Consider the following 17,375-nt stretch of genomic DNA (forward strand, 5'->3'; position numbering starts at 1 on the left):
ATCCATCTATTAGGTATTTTACCTAATCCTCTCCTTGAATTAAATGATCCAATTCATCAATCTTATCTTCAACACAATTTCCATGTTTGAAGAAACTTACTAAGTCAGCTGGAAATCACAATTCCTCATATGCATTCAAAATACTATCACTTGGCCATTACTAAATTATAACACTCGGTCATCACTAAATTACTCAATCATTGTAGAACTTCTATCTTGGCATTGACTTGTTTTCTCAAATGATATTTATGCTTGGTCAACAAATAATTTTATCAAAAATTACTATGACTCGGTTGACACTAGCATCACTCGGCATTCCTTAATCTTTTACTCTATTGCTCAGTTAGGCTTTACATAAGTGATATACCTTGACTTGTACTATAAAGACTTGAACATCAACAAGATTTACATAATCACTTTGTTTTGTCAAAGTCTAACTAATCAAATGGCCATTGTAGCTTCATTTTCATAACTCGGCCTTTCCTCTAAGTGCTTTTGTGATGAGAAATATCTCAAATCCTCTTCATCAATCAAATAGATATGTTATTTATATTAGATAGAAACATGTCTCATCAGTATATTTGACATCAATGACAATACAATAATTTTGTTTCAATTGTAGTTTCAAAAACTCCCTCTTTGGCATTGATGGAAACACCTTAAAATATCTCAAGTATATGAATACAGTCTCCCTCTTTGTTACCATGCAATCCAAAAGATTTCACTTTCATGAGTGAACAATATCCTTAGTTTTATTCTAATTCTCATCTCTGCAATTTCAGAAACTCCCTTTAAGTTCTTGAGTTTAGATATCCTCATGTATCATTCTTCATGTTCAAATCTCTTCCTCTTCCATTATGTATCTCTTCATCAAATCATCTCCCTCTAAATTATACCTCTCCCTCTTTGACAACAATGCCAAAGGCACTAGCTTTCTTGGATTCATTTACTTATACATTTTAATTATGTAGATATTTGCATGTTAGGGTTGGATATTGTCATCTACAAATGACTGGTCTATTATGTTCTTCTTCTTCTTTACTAAACTTGACTACACTAGGCACCTCTTAAAGTAGAACCAGTTGCATCAATGTGTATGATATTTTGATTAGCACATTTGATGCAATGAACCATATCTCCTTAAGTTTCTTTGCTGAGAGGAATTGCCCCTAATTTTCCTCTAAGATATTCATGAGTATCTTTAGGTAAGGCTTTAATGAATATGTTAGCAATTTGTTCTTTGGTGTGTATATATTCTAATTTCACTTCTTTGTCTTGAACTAGTTCTCTCAAGTAGTGATACTTGATAGCAACATGTTTTGTTTTAGTGTGCATCACATGATTCTTTGATATGTTAATAGCACTTGTGTTATCACAATTGATAACCACTGGATTTGTAATTTCTTCTTTCATTCCCTTCAATAATTGCTTGATCCACATAATGTTTGAATGTTCACTATAGCTTCCACATACTCAGCTTTAGCCGTTGATTGGAAAATACAAATTTGTTTCTTGCTTGTCCATGACACCAGTCTCTTTTCTAGAAAGAGTGCACCTCTAGTAGTGCTTTTTTTGTCATCAATATTTCCTACCCAATCAGATTCAATGAATACCTTAAGTTCAAATCAATCACTCCTTTTGTAATACAATCCATAATCTTCTATACCTTTCAGATATCTCAATATCCTTTTCACTACCATCATGTGATTCTTCTTAGGATTTGCTGAAAATCTAGCAACTATCCCAACTACTAATGCAATATTAGATCTACTATGAACAATATTATGCAATTTTACAATCATTAATCTATATAGTATTTGGTTCACATCAACAGATTCATCATTTTTAGATAGTTTATGTCCTGTAGACATAGGTCTACTCACTGGTCTTGATTCTTCCATTCCAAAAGAAATTAGTATCTCCTTGATATATTTGGACCGATTAATGAAAATACCAAACTTCATTTGATATACTTGCAATCCAACAAAGAATTTGATTTTACCAAAGATTGAAATTTCAAATTCCTTCTTCATTTCATCAACAAATGATTTGCATAATGCTTCCTTTCCTCTAAATATAATGTCATCAAAAAAAAAAATAGATAGTAGTACTTCATTGTTCTATGTTGGTAAAAAGATTTGTTCTTTCTAATTTAACTCTTAGATGCCCTAATTTGTGAACAATATTTGGTTACAACAATTGGAAAGTTTCTTGTAAGAAGACTAACTTCCCTCTAGATTGTTAGGTACAACTCCCTATTGCAGATTTGCAATAAATTATGTTTGTTGCTAAATCTAAACAAGGTATATTCTTAACCTGAGAATAGGAGAGGTAAACCAAGCCAAACCTATATAGGATTTAACTTAGGCAAGAAATGATTTTAGAGGATTAATTAAGTTTATTAACTCACACATCTTATGAACTCACAAGACTTAATAATTCAATGTCGCATACTAACTGCTACTAAATTGAATCAACTAGAAACTAAATTGCAGAGAAAGAAAGACTAACTTTAAGGAAAACACCTAAAGGATCTCTTTCAAAGTTACGATGACAATACTTATCATATTCAACTTGTTATCTCAAAATAGGGGAATGAAGCTTAGTTCGTTCCTTGTTTTAATTTAGATAAAAGAGAAGACAAACAATTAACAACTAACAGGTTGAAATAGAAAATAATTGACACAAAATACCACTCAATTGACTCTGCAACATCAAGTATTTCACAGCAAAAATTAGCCAACCTTTTATTAATCCTTCATTCCAATACATATAGGATCTCGTGATGGTTGTTACAAAGGAAGTTTAGTCAATTCATCTCCTCAAACAAAATGACAAATGGCAAGGAGCCAGTTTGTCTATTACAATGATTACAACAGAAAATAAAAAAGGCAGAATATGAATCACTTCACCTTCTTTCCCTTTTTCACTTTTGTCCTATAGGTCTTGGTAGCAACAATGATTGGAATTAACTCTTCATGTCTATGGATGTGTACATTAGTGTATCTCAAGAGCCATTTTGCATGTTCTCAAGCCAGATCTTTGACAATACCCAACTGGTCTTGTAATTCTTCCATGGCCACTTGTACACATCCACCAAGCTTCTAGAGTTCAAAGACTCTGTTCTAATTATTAGAGGATATTCTTATCAAACTATCTATGAAGTTGGAGAAATTTTCCTACATGACAGCTACTTCAATGATTGCCTTTCCTTGTCCACTAGTCTGTGAGTTTGTATGAAAACCTCTTAAGAGTTCATAATCTCTATCTTGCTCCTTCTTTACTTTGGCTTTAGTTTCTTTAAGCCCCTCCTCTACCACCATGATCATTTTGGACTTCAACTGCATGCTCTGAAACCATTCAACTAAGGGCTCATCCCCTTTAGGCAAGATCTTCACTTCAACAACCTCCTTTACCTTCATATGGATGACCATCTTTAATAAGGAAACACAATCATCACTCTTAGTTTTCTCCGCAGCCAAGGTGGCTCTATTTTCCATTATGTTATCTTTCTCCATTTCCAACCTCAATATGGCATTACCAATCTGTTCTATCATGGAGAGTCCCTCAGGCTTGATTTTTTCACTCTAGTCTCTACCGATATGCTGAAAGTGTTTATCTTCTTAGAGCTATGAGATGAGTACTTGAACATTTGCAGCAGTGGGGTCACTAGTAATAGGCATCCCAAAGATGCTTGCCAACAGGGTGACCAATTATCTAATGAATCCATTCAGTTCTTGTATTTCTACCTTCATCCTGACCTTTGATAATTTAAGGCTTTTTATCTAGCCTTCAATTACCTCATTTGTTGACTTGTACAAGCGAATCTTGGTGTCATGTCTGGCTTCTCCAAGATCTATAGAGTGTAAGGAAAAATCATCTATAGACATATATTCAATTCTTCCTTGGTAGGCTTTGCAATCTCCATTGTCAGATACCCTATTTCAAGGTCTTGTCTGAGGATGGACAAGGTTTTCTACTTTTTGACCTTGCTCAATCCCAATCTAGAATGTATAGCAAGAGACAGAGTATCTCTGTTGGGAGCTCCTTCATCCCTTCTTTTTCTTTTTTTGTCTAGGGTGTCCTCTAGCCATGAATCTATGCTTATTACCTTGGAGGTAGTCCCAAGAGAATCTATGCTAAACACCTTTCTTTTGGCCAAGGCGACTATTTTTGTAGTCAAAGAGAAAGGATTATTCAGAGTTTGTGAAACCAGTTGTGAAGAACCTTGGCCCTTCTCTTCCCTTGAAGTCTTTTTTGCTACTTCATTGGATTTAGTAGACTCACTCTCACTACTTCTACCATCTCCGAGATCCACTACTTGTACTTGAGGGCTGCTTGGCAAGAGAAGTGTAGGACTTACTAATGGGACTAGGCTACTATGGGGTGAAGGGAGAGGAGTGGCCACACTATCCTTTGCTTCTTCCACGTTCTTCTTCTCTTCTTTTGATGAGGATCCAATTATTAGGAGGGAGCCATCCTAGCAAGTCTAAGCTAAGGGAATGTTCTTCTTAGGGGGTTGATCATCTCCATCTAATGGTTGGGCCGATCCCTGAGTAATAACCAGGGTCACACGTGATGTGCCACCTTGAGAGGAGAGAGCCACTACAGCTACTGGAGAAGCTTGAGTTGTGGCTTTTTTGCTTTGACTCTTCCTAGCTGTGGTCCATTGGACCCATTTTCTAGTCCTTTTTATAATCTAGGCCATCATAACATCTAAATCCTCTCCTGCATCTTCGTAAGGTTCAGAATTGATAGGAGTGGCTCTTAACTTTGTCAAATAGGTGTAACTATACATATTTTGTCCATCATCCTCTACTCCTTCAACATCAATATTAATTCCATTCATCTTCACTTGATCCACTGTAAGCCTAGTAAAAGCATGATCATGGCTCTCAAACTCATCTTTGCAATCAACCTAGTAACTTTGATGGTGGTGATATGTTTGATTACACTTCCAATTTGTAGAACATCTCTTGCATACCCATTTGGATCAAACATAGGCCTCAAGACCTCATACATCTCCAACTTGTATTTCATCTAGAACAACTTTAGCATGTTCTTTGCATTAGAACAAGACTCACAACTGAAAGCTAACACCTTCATAGGAAACTTGTAACCTTTCTTCTTTAAACTCCCACTCAACATGTTCACTTGAATTGCTTTCCTCAAGATCTCGATCAACATGATCATATCACTTGGATATCTCGGTAGATTCAAGGGGAATCCATCAAAAGCTATGAGATGCGAAAATGGAAAGGATGAGAACTAGATGAAATAACTCCCGAACTGACTAATGGATGCCAGAACTTTAGGGCTGAATCTTGTCTCTGGGCATCCTTGGAGCTCCCTACAAATTCTCATGGTAAATGTGTCATTAACTCTTATATACTCTGCATAACTATTTTCCAATTGTAAACATGGGTAGAACTCATAAGACTTCACATCATCAGGGAAATCTTCCACCCTTGGGAGGCCTAGCCATAATTGTAAAGAAGCTAACATGTAAATGAGGAAAGAAGACATATAGAATGTGTTGTAGAATTTTGTGGCATAGAGAGAATTGGACAGATTCTTGATTACCTCATAAATGCAATCAATATATTGGGTGTCAGAGTAGATGACTTGCACCAAAAAGAAATATTACTCAATAGATTTTTAAGCATCTACCTCACCTTTCAATTTGTGTAAGAGGACCATGATGTTGACAATTTTAGGTTTGAGGTTAGTCCCAAACAGAGTCTTAGGAACCTTACTCTTGGTGCTCCATGGTTTTTAGAACCATGATTGCATGATCTCCTTCCTCCAAGTCATCTTCTTCATAGAGAATTCAGAAATGGCTCTTCCAAATGTTAAATCTAAAAGTTCTTCCTGCTCCAGAACCCGAAGGCAATTCACCACAGTTTTTCTATCAATAGATATCAATATTGTATTATCTAGCAATACAATATGCCTAGTAGCTAGATTATAATGATTTATGCATTCATAAATTAGTTTTGGAGCCTGGACTGCAACTAGAAAACCAGCTGCCTCAACCAGCCCGCATCCTTGAAGCTTCTCAGTAATGGGATGTGTTGGCTTTGATCTCACTGTCTTCTAAACATCTTGCATATCATAGAAATGAAGAGAAGTTGTAGACACTTAAAATTGTCCTAAACTCTATATTAATGTATTTAATATTTATTTTGACATTATAATTAATTATTTATTAATTAACTATATTTTTCATATTCTTCTACTTATTTAATTAAATAGGTTCATTTTTCTAATATATTTAAATTTAGTTTAAATACTTCCCCCCTAATGTATTAAATTTATTTAATGCATAGTGCTCCATAAATCCCCTTTTAAATAAACCTCAATTTATATAATTCCCTCCATTCCATTAAAGTTCTATGATCCTATGATTAAATTAAATCTTATCTTATTTAATCCTAATCCTATCCTAAAACCTAGTCTACAACCATCACTCTCATCCTTCTGAGCCTACCTACTGCTTAATCCCACTTATTTATCCTAAACACCTTGCTAAACCCCTTTTAGCTCCTAGGTGTGTGCTCACACATATGTGAGAAACCCTTCACACCTTTCACACCTCTTACACCTTTGTCCCCCACTGCTTCCCTTAAGGTTGCTCTCACATGTGTGAGAAAACTTTGAATGTTGACCTTTGCATGACTTGTCTCCATGTCTCGCTTGTGGCACCTATGTGGATGCCACATAGATGTCACCTCCCCAAGGCCTCTCTCAATCCTATAAATAGAGCCCTTGTCTCAAGCATTATCCATCTCCTTCATTTGCATTGTTATCATGCTAGTGTGATTCTAGAGCTTTTTAGAGATTTTCTTGCTTGGAACTAACCCTTGGTAGTTGTTTGCATTGCTTGGATTTCTAGCTTGCATTTAGCTTTCATGGTAGTATGATGTTATAAGTTTCTTTCTTGCATTAAACTTCCATCTCATATCGTAGAATCCTTTGAGGATTGGCTCACTCATAGCCATTTTTTGAAGGTTTTCTCCACTCATTTAGTCTTAGGATCATATCATTTTGCATATCATTTTATCATTCAAGGGATTCAATAGTTGTGTTTTGGGAGAGCACATCTACATCCCTCACACTTGATCACACCAACAAGGCTTCCTATGGGTGCCCTTGTTAAGCTTCTTTGAGGTTATTTGAGGACTTTATTTGTTGGTTGCATAGTTTTTTTACAACTCAAGTAGAATTAGTGGTTTTATCAATCTTATTTGAATCTTGAATGCATATGCTAGTAATGTTTTCTTGTTTGTGCATGCTCCCAACAGGTTAGGTTTTCCCATATACAAAACTATCTGTAAAATTCTGTAGTGAAGACTTAATTTTGTTCAGCCCATTAAAACCTGAAAATCTAGTTGACATCCCGTTTGAGAATGAATTTCAAATTTTAGAAAAAAAAAGGATAGAAAAGTCATAGACACTAGATTTTTGAAAGATTTGTGCAAATTAATAGATTAACAGTTCAAGGAAGAGCAGTAGTTTTTGTAACTATTCATGTTTCCATCTATATAGGAGCTTCAATTCATCTGTTGATCTTAAGAATTCATGCCACACAAATGAATTGAATGAGAGATCCGTTGAAATAGTAAATCCATCATTTTAATGGATATCTCGGCACTTTTCACTTTTTTGTTGGCCCAACGGTAACTTTATATCCTTCCACACTTACTTTCTTGTTTCCCATTAAGTTTCAAAAAGTCACAAATAGAGTACTCCATAAGAGAATACCTACTAAGTTAGATTCTGCTTAATAAATTTTTCCCACAATAGCTAGAATATTCCTATTATCATCTTTGGAAATTTTGTGCACAATTTGTGGGTCCAATGCGCTTCTAAGCTCAATTTTTTTTAAGATCCAGAAAATTGTCCTCATGGGTTGAAAATCCGTTGAGGAGAAGACAATTTTAATTTCTTCGCCTAGGCTTCCATTTTACTTCATCTTTCGACTATGGTTTCCTTTAGGTACAGAAATGTCTAAAGTGCATGTGAAATTTCATTAGGGACTCACTTTTTGTTTCTTTTCCTTCAGAATTACCCTTTATAGAAAACCAACTTCATGGGTTGAAAACCCATCGAGGAGAAGTTGATTTTGAGTTTTCTACCTAGAATAATTATTAGAGCAATGATGAATCTTGAATACTTCCTAAGGTAAATAATCATCAAGGAAAATGAAATTATCATAAAGCACTTCATTATTGTCTTGTTTTGCCCCATATGAATCATTTGGAACTCTTTGTGAAACATCATCTTCATTGGTTGAAAACTCGCCGAGGAGAAGACAAAGTCTAGATTTTTGCAAGCTTCTATTTTTATCGAGTAAATGACAAGCTGCAAGCAGATATAACTTTGTAGATGATTTTTGCATGAGCAATGCGAATTTCCATTGGATTAGGCACTAAGCTACCTGCGAAATCCCTTCTTTAAAAAGGAGAACCACCGGTCTATGAAATGTGGAGAAGGGGAGAATGAAAAATTTGATGAAAACTCTTTCCACCTAGGGGGCTTAGACCTAGACAAGAATGCACTTAGGACCTTACTAAAGCACACAATTCCACTTCACTAATTGGTTAGAGGATGAAAAGTGGGGCAACATTCTAATTACTATTCTTGAAGTATAGATTATTGTTATCATTTGTCCTTTCAAAACCAATCTTGACTAAGTAATTATGACATCTTTCATACCATTCTTTTGGGGCTCATTTCAATCCATATAGAGCATTGTGTAGTTTACATACCATATTCTTCTTGTCTGGATCCACAAATCCTTCAGTTTGTTCAATGCACACTTCTTCCTCAAGTATACCATTTAAAAAATGTAGATTTGGCATCCATCTTATACACCTTGAAATTCTTGTAGGTTGAGTATGCAAGTAGATTTTTGACTCCTTCTAGTCTTGCAATAGTAGCAAAAGTTTCTCCACAATCAACTCCTTCTTGAACATATCCTTTGCATACTAATCTAGCTTTGTTCCTTGTAACTTCACTATTTTCATTTAGCTTATTTTTTAAAACCCATTTTGTTCCTATAGAATTTTTATCCTTTGGTCTAGGTACTAGGATCCAAGTGTGTTCAATTTTCTCATTCAACTTTTGAATCCAATCTTCATTTTCTACAGAATCTTTCATTGATTTGGGCTAAAATTCATAAAGTAAGCATGTATCATCTCTAAGTCATTTTTTTGTCATAACACTTGATTCACTAGAACTAATTATTTATTTAGGTTTTTTATGTCTTGTTACATACTTGGATAGCACATGTGATCTCATTCTTTGTTCTTCAATAGGTTCATTTTGAAAGATAATCTTAGACTCATTAACTCTTTCTTGTTCAGGTTCACGTTCAGGTTCTGGTTATGTATGTTTGACATTGTCTATATGATGTGTTGGCTTCTAATTTGATAGATTTTAACTACCCTTTGGATGAAGACACTACCTAGGTTTTAGATAAAAACCATGACAACATAGCTCTCCAATGAAAAGGACCAACTAACAAGACCTCTGTGGTACTTCTGCACTTTGAATTTTGTAGGATTCAAGTGGGTTTACCTCTGAGATTTAATGCATTTACTCCACTTATTTAATCTCGTCATGAGAAGATAATTGCATACTTTCTTCTAATTCATCAACAATATAGGAGAAGATAAACAACTAATTTATCAACTTATATAATCTATGAATCAAGCTTAGGCACACATTTTCTTCACAATAAACTTGAATATGTTTGATTTTAATAATGATTTTTTGCATGCAATCCTTGAGTAGAAACAACCTAACATATGACCAGTTCCATATTCATTGGGAAAAAATATCTACAAATGATCTCTCCCACCACCTTATGATAGGAGTATCAGTGTTCACAAATAAATCCTATTCTTATCAAAAAATTATGAAATCATCAATGAGTTCCCTCAATTCATTTCAAACATTTACATAACGCATTAGATTATCAACAAGTAATGAATAGAAATATACTTCGAAAGGAAACACAACCAAGATCTAATAAACTTGTTATTGACTCTCAGAAAACTCAAAGATGACACAAAATAGACAAGATATGCGATTAATAGTAAGCTTCTTTGCTCTTTGTATTATCTTCTTTGAAAATTATACATCTCAAAACTCATTTATGAAAGAGAAATACAACATTAATCCTACAACTCTTCAATATGCTATATTATCTCAAAACAAAGAGAATACACAATTGAACTGACCTACAAATGAGAAAAATTGTTCTTTTAATCAAAACTCAGACCTTTTTGATTCCTTGGGAACTCATTTATATAGATATAAAATGTAGAGAGAAATCAAGGGAAATTAGAACAAAAATCTAATTTTGTGTGTCCCTAGAAGGAAAATATGATCTTTGCATGCAAATTCACCCTAGAAGTGACAGAAAGTAGTGTATATGAATTCTTTAAAGAGTAGATGGATAACCATGGCCATAGAAAGACATATTTTTCATTTATTAGGAATGGGAAACACCAAGAAGTGGTTATAGATGATAAAAAATTACTCACCATCAATGAAACATAGAGTTACAAAGTAGCGATTTTCTTTTATCTCTACTTCGCAACCCTTTCTTTTCACCACCAACTTAACCTTGTGATGTAGAAAAACCTTCATCTTAACCCTTACCACTCCTTTACAACTATCTATCTTACATAAATCTTGACCTGTGTGATGGTGTGAATACTAACCTTGTATAACCATTGCCCTAGTTCGTAGCTTCTTAACCTTAACCCAATGTCACCTTTATCTCCCTACAAAGTAGAAAAACTACCTTTGACTTAACCGCTTGGGTTAATTTTTCTCCTTTGCAACTTAAAACTTACTAACTTTCTTGTCACTTGTGAAGTTATGTGCACCGTTAGATCTGGGTAGATCTGAATTCACAATTGCATTTTGGGCCTTTGAGCTACTTTTGTCTTCATACCTCCAAAATCTCCCAAAATTGTGACACTTGTCCAATGTTGATGCCATTTCCTCTAGTCCCACTTCCACATGTCATTCTGTCACATTTTCATTCTTCCACCAAGTCCCACTAAGTACACAGGTCCCTTAAGATGCTTCCTCATTTCCTCCACATGTAAAAATATTGCATTCTTGCAAGGTTGAATCTGTTAGTATTGTGAATGAATGCAAGCTATTGATCTTGGATCCTTGAAAAGCTAAAGAGTCCCTACTATCTCTACATCTTGTTACATTGCATTCTTGCTTTTTTATTTCTCATGCAACTTTATAAAGTAAGAAAGCGATAGGCATTAATCTTTTAAGATCTGACGGTCATGAAAAATGACTCTTCTTGGGTTAAGAAATTAACAATAAAATAAAGGGTGGTCTAACCATAGGAAAACCTAGGTCAAAGAAGAGTCAAGCACTAAGGTGAAAATATTTTTGCAAAAATATTTAAAAGATTGCACAAAAATTATACAGTAAAAATATTTTGAAAGGTTTTGGAGATTTATTAAAAAGATTTTATGCGCATATTTGAAAATGCGAATAATGTCAACCAATTTTAGAGACCTAGGACACCAATGTCATAGGGCAATAGAATTAGTGGTTTTTTCTAGGGCATAATCAATAAAAGAGACACAATCCCTAATTATATTAATGACAACTAGATCTTTCACTACAATTTTGCAAAAAAAATTAACATGTGAAAAATAAGGCTAATAGTGGCTCTATCTAGGGATGATGAATATAAAAAATTCATGTGAGGGCTCAAAATCCCTAGAAGAAGCAAAACACAAACTTGACAAGACTGACAACTTTTGAGAGAACAACACTCAAAACAAGGAACACCACAACTATACACAAAGGAAAAAAATAGATATATATATAGGGATTTACAAAATGTACAAACCTAACTAGTATTCATGGAAACAAAAAATATTTTCAACAAAAATAATTCTTCAAGAATATAACCTAATAGCTCCTTTAAAATGTAAGAATCTCCACCCCATGTAGAATCAACCAGATAAGGACCTAACCAAATAGGATCAAATTTGCCATGTTTACCCTTATCCTCCATTCTTGCATTCCACATTAAGACTAAATCCTCTAGTTCAAATTTTTTGGCCACTACTCTTCTGTCATACAAGTGCTTAGTTTATAACTTCAATTTCACATTCCTAGTAGAGGCTTCTTTTATGGTTTCATTCAAGCCTACCAATTCATCCATCCTCTCCTACATGTCATCAACAACATCTGGATATAGTTATATAGACCTATCAAATTATTTTGAGGCATCCTTGATTGGATTCCATAGATGAGGTCAAAGGGTGAAACACCTATTGCCTTCTTGACAGTCACTCTATCTGCCCATACTGCTAAATATAGATTGTTATCCCATGCTTTTTTATTATCATCCAAGGTCATCTTAATGAATTTCAACAACCTTTTATTTTTAGGTTTAGCTTATCCATTTCCCTATGGATGATATAGGGATGATGTTGATCTTATAATACCATACTTGTCACAAAATTTGACAAATTCTTCTAATTTGAAACATATGGCATTATCAGTTACAATTTTATAAGGACACCCAAACCTTGTTATGTTGTTGTTTAACAAAAAAATTATTTACTATTTGTAGTAGCGTTCCTAGTAGGAATAGCCTCTACCCATTTTGTAAAGTAGTCAGTTGCCATCAATATCCATGAGTAGCCAATACTGGATTTGGTTGAAATTTTTCCTATGAAATCCATTCCCCATTGTTCAAAGGGTGCTTATACCTCTACTATTTTCAAAGCTAGATTCCCTAACAACATACCTCTGACAAGAGTCACACTTTCTGACCAAAAATTGTGCATCTTTGAATAAATTAGGCCACTAGAAACCAACTCTCATTATCTTGTGGGCAATAGTCTTTTCCATATAATGACCTCCACATACTCCTGAATGCATATCATTTAATACCATCTCTGATTCTTTCTGATCAATACACTTCAATATCATCCCTTCAAAATTCCTCCACCACAAACTTACATTTACAATAACATATCTAATGGCATGTAATTTAGTAGTTCTTCTTTGATTGTCTATCAAGTGGGATGGGGCTTCCATGTACTGGAAGTAATATATCACATTTGTATACCAATCACAATGATCCATATCACATGTGTTTGATTTAAGGTCTTCACATACAAGATTTATTTGATTAACATCTAAATTTTATTGAGCCATTAATTTTGTTAACCCTTGGCCTCTCACCGACTTAGTGATCTAGAAATGAATATTAAATTCCTCAATCCCATTTATCCATCTACACCTCCTGCCAAATACCTCCTGTTGAGAGAAAATATCCTTGACTGTTGCACTTGGCACAAATGTAGTAACAATAGCGCCAACTAAATAGCATCTAAAATATTTCACAACTATAACTAGAGCATAAGTTTTCTTTTCGTTAATTTCATATTTCAGCTCTACAGGTTGGAGAGATTTGCAAAAAAATGCAATTGGTTTCTTATAACCCTCTTCATTTTTTTGTAACAAAACTGCTGCTATGGTATGAAAAGATGCAAAAGAGAAAATGTGCATGGGCTTCTCGTAGTCTGGTGTCCTAAAGACTGATGCATTTTTTATTGCATATTTGATCTCTTAGAAAGCAACATTAGGTTCACCTTCCCAATTGATAGTTTCTCCTTTCTTGAGCATCTTGGAGGTTGGTCTACTGATCTCAAAAAAATTAGTTAAAAATCTCCTAAAAAAATTTATGTGCCCAAAGAAAGATTGAATTTCTTTGACATTCTTGGGCTTAGGGACTTTATCAATTGCTGCCACTCTTTCAAGGTCAATATTAACTCCTTTATATACTATGTAACCAAGCAATTTCCCTTCTATCACTCCAAAAGTACATTTCTTTGAGTTTAAATAAACCCCATACTCTAATGCTTTAATAATTTTAATTTTTTTTCTAAATGTATACAATGATCTTCAACCTTTTTTGAGTATGCTGACAGATCATCTTGATAAACAACCATGAATTTATCAATATATTCCTTAAATGTAACATCCATGACCCTCTAAAATGTTGCTCTAAAATTTATTAGGCCAAAAGGCATCCTAACATACACATAAGTTCCCCAAGGAGTAGTGAAAGTTGTTTTAAATTATTCTTTCTCATCATCAAGGACCTAGTTATACCTTGAGAAACCATCCATCGTTGACATCAATTCTAAACTAGTCACTTGCTGTAACATAGCTTCCATGTTAGGAAATCCATAATTATCTTTCAATGATGCAATATTTAGATTTCTAAAATCAATGCACAACCTAATAACCCTATTTTTTTTCCTGACTAGGAATGTATGATTGGTTTGATTATCCCCCCATCCATTAGCTTTATGAGTTGTTACTGGATTTTAGGGGCTAGAGTGGGATTTACAAGTCTCTATTTTTGTCTAAATGGCTTAATATTCTCTTTGAGAGGTATTACATGCTGAAAAAGATCCTCCTTATAAGCCTTTAGGTCATCATATGGAAATGCAAAAGCATGCCTAACTTTTCTTACTAGATCAATCAAATACTTCCTAATTATAGGAGATAAAGTATTACCAATGTACACCTTTTTAGGAGATTAAATAGTGCCAAGATTAGTTTCTTAAAGCTCCTATGTTTTTCAATCTCTAACTTCTAAATACATCCTATCCTAGTTATCAAAAACACTATAAAACCACTAGTCGTTTAGGTACCTTATTTGTCTTTAATTGTAGGATTTCTTGGCCAAAAATGGTTTCCCTTCCATCTGCTATTTCAACCAAAGTATTGTAATCCAACTCTTGGCCATGGTACTTATCCTCATTTAGAAGGAAATTCAAGATATCTTTTTCATCTTCAAATACTTTCCAACTTTCTACATTGTCAAGAATAGATGGCCTATTTTGTATTTGAATCTTAGACACACCAGCAAATGATATGTCATCTGGCTTGATTCCTACAATAGTCAATAGGTCAGTCATCTTATTATTACTTATGTCCATCCAAGAAATTTCAATGACATCAAATGCTTCTATTTGGTCCCAAACAACATTTCTATACTATATTACCCTTTTATTCTTGGAAGCACATGTCTCCTTAACCTGAGACACAACTAACTCTAAGTCACCAATAACATGTAGATTCTTAATTCTATGACTTGATGCCACTTTTAATCCCAATAAAAGTGCCTCATATTCTGAAATTTTATTAGGACATGTAAAATTCAAGGTAAATGAAAACCTAAAAGTTTGTTTATCTGGAGATATAAAAAATAATCCAGCTCCTTATCCTTCTTTAGAATTTTCTCCATCAAAGTACATAGTCCATAGGTTTTTGAGTCCAAACAACTTGTTACCTCTTGTGCAATCAGTGGGGTTGATTTTTCAATTTCTTGAAAGACAAGTTCAGATCTAAAAGTATTAACCTTAGTATCCAAAAAACATGTAACATCTTTATTAACATTATCTTCAAACATATGAGTGACCCTTGGTTCTCTATCAATTTTGATAGCTTTATCTTTTATGTGAAAAGTAGCATAAGACAAACTATAGGATACCTCCCATTAAGCACTCCATTTTCTAGAGAGTAACATTCCATAATGTGGAGGAATATCTATTGGAATACAAACACCACTAGGGGGGGTGAATCAATGGTTTACAATACTTTTAAAAAATTGAAACAATTACAAGTTATAAAAATTTAACACATGAGCAAGATAGTTAATAAATAACAAAGTAACATAATATTTTAACTTGGAAAAACCATTAGGGTAAAAAACCACTTTGAATCTAAAACTTTATTGGCCTCTTGGGCAAATCTTTTAGAGCTACAACTCTAGGAAGCACCAACACCCCGTTTTAGAAATACCAATTTCAAGGAACATCAATCCCTTACACCTAAAGCACCAACTTCATGAATACAAGAAGCACCAACTTCCAAAATGAAAAAATGAGATATAAAATCAGAGGATCATCTCTGTTACAACACAAATCATGAATCACTAGTTTCAACTTCTTGTTACAATGCAAGATATACTTCTATTCTCCTCAAAACATCCAATATCCAAATATATTTTCTTTTTCCATTAAAAGATCTAATCAAATATGGATATGAATGAATGAAGAAACAATATATAACCCTTCTTCTACCTTTGATAAACTTCTATAATGAAAATCCAATCACAAATATAGAAATAGAAACATAAAGCATTTCCCTTTTCTTTGTTGTTAAAAATCTGCCTGCAAACTGTTCGATCTACAAGCAATTCCACACAATTCTGCAACTTCTATCAAAACCACCTATTGGATGTTTTAGAGGAATTTTTCCTCTACTTATAAACCAAGAAAGTCAAAATTTTGGAGGTAGGTACATACCCCAAACTTCCATTAGACCAAAACTACTCAAAACAGCTAAAATTGTCATAACAATTTAGTAAATGTTTCTAATAAATAGACCCATTTTAGCTAACTTAGAGACCTTTCCAAAAAGGTATTATAGGTGGGGTCTATCTGATAAAAGAGCTTGTCAACTTTTTCATAGACCAAAACTATTTTTTTATAACCATTTTCTAAACCAATGTGAACATTTTTTGTTAGTTGTTTAAGTGTTTGTCTTGAATATATTTTGAACAATATTTAAGGACATCAAATAAGATAATTACATGATGTTAACCATACCATATTCTCATTATAATGACATTATTGACATCAATGACAATGATCAAAGACCAAACACCAAGGGTTCAACATACTCCCCCTTTGGCATTGATGTCAATACCAACTTCCACTTGTATATCCATGTGTACCTATACCTATATATCCAGCATGTAGACATCTTCTTCATTTTTCTCCCCCTTTGACATCAATGACAAAGGATATATACCAAAGTTTCAGTGTAACCAAAATATAAGCAAAATATGCTCCCCTGAAACCTATCACTCATTTATGAACTTATGCAAGAGAAGAGAGGGATAAAACCCCCAATCTTGTTCTTAACCCTTCAAATGTGGCTTTTGAGAGAGGTTTTGTAAATATTTCAGCAACCTAATCTAAAGAAGGAACAAATTCTAATTCAACATTACCATTCAAGACATGTTCCCTTATGAAATGATAATGAACGTCAATGTGCTTGGTGTGCGAATGCATAACTAGATTCTTAGAAATGTTGATTACACTTTGATTATCACAATAGATAGGAACTAGCTTAGACATTGTTACTTTCATATATGATAAAGTTTGAACCATCTAAAGAACCTGTTGACAACAAGAACATGCAACCATATATTCAGCCTCCGTAGTAGAAAGTGTAGTAGATTCTTGCTTCTTACTATGCCAACACACTAGCTTGTTACCCAAGAAAAA

The sequence above is a fragment of the Cupressus sempervirens genome, chromosome 5 (genome assembly GCF_028749045.1).
Source record: "Cupressus sempervirens isolate cs-2001-9-10 chromosome 5, ASM2874904v1, whole genome shotgun sequence".
NCBI lineage: Eukaryota > Viridiplantae > Streptophyta > Pinopsida > Cupressales > Cupressaceae > Cupressus > Cupressus sempervirens.